Genomic DNA, 571 nt, shown 5'->3' on the forward strand with positions numbered 1-571 from the left:
ATGCTATGAAAGAAGAGATGAATTCTATGGCAGTTAATGGAGTCTAGGATCTTGTTCAGTTGCCTGATGGTGTAAAAGCCATTGGATGTAAATGGGTCTTCAAAACAAAGAAAGACTCATTAGGCAACATTGAAAGGTATAAAGCAAGACTCGTTGCTAAAGGATTCACTCAACAAGAAGGAATCGATTATAAGGAGACTTTTTCTCCTGTATCTAAAAAAGATTCTCTTCGTATCATTCTAGCATTAGTTGCACATTTTGACTTAAATTTGCAACAAATGGATGTGAAAACAGCTTTTCTCAATGGAGAACTAGAGGAAGAGGTTTATATGAAACAACCTGAAGGATTCTTCTCTAGTAATGGTGAGCAATTGGTTTGTAAGCTTAAGAAATCTATATATGGATTGAAACAAGCTTCCCGTCAATGGTATTTAAAATTTCATGATGTTATCTCTTCATTCGGATTCGTTGAGAACCTCATGGATCAATGTATATACCAGAAGGTCAGTGGGAGCAAGATTTGTTTCCTTATTCTATATGTGGATGATATATTACTTGCAACCAATGATAA

The sequence above is a fragment of the Primulina huaijiensis genome, chromosome 1 (genome assembly GCF_012295235.1).
Source record: "Primulina huaijiensis isolate GDHJ02 chromosome 1, ASM1229523v2, whole genome shotgun sequence".
In the NCBI taxonomy this organism is placed as follows: Eukaryota; Viridiplantae; Streptophyta; class Magnoliopsida; order Lamiales; family Gesneriaceae; genus Primulina; species Primulina huaijiensis.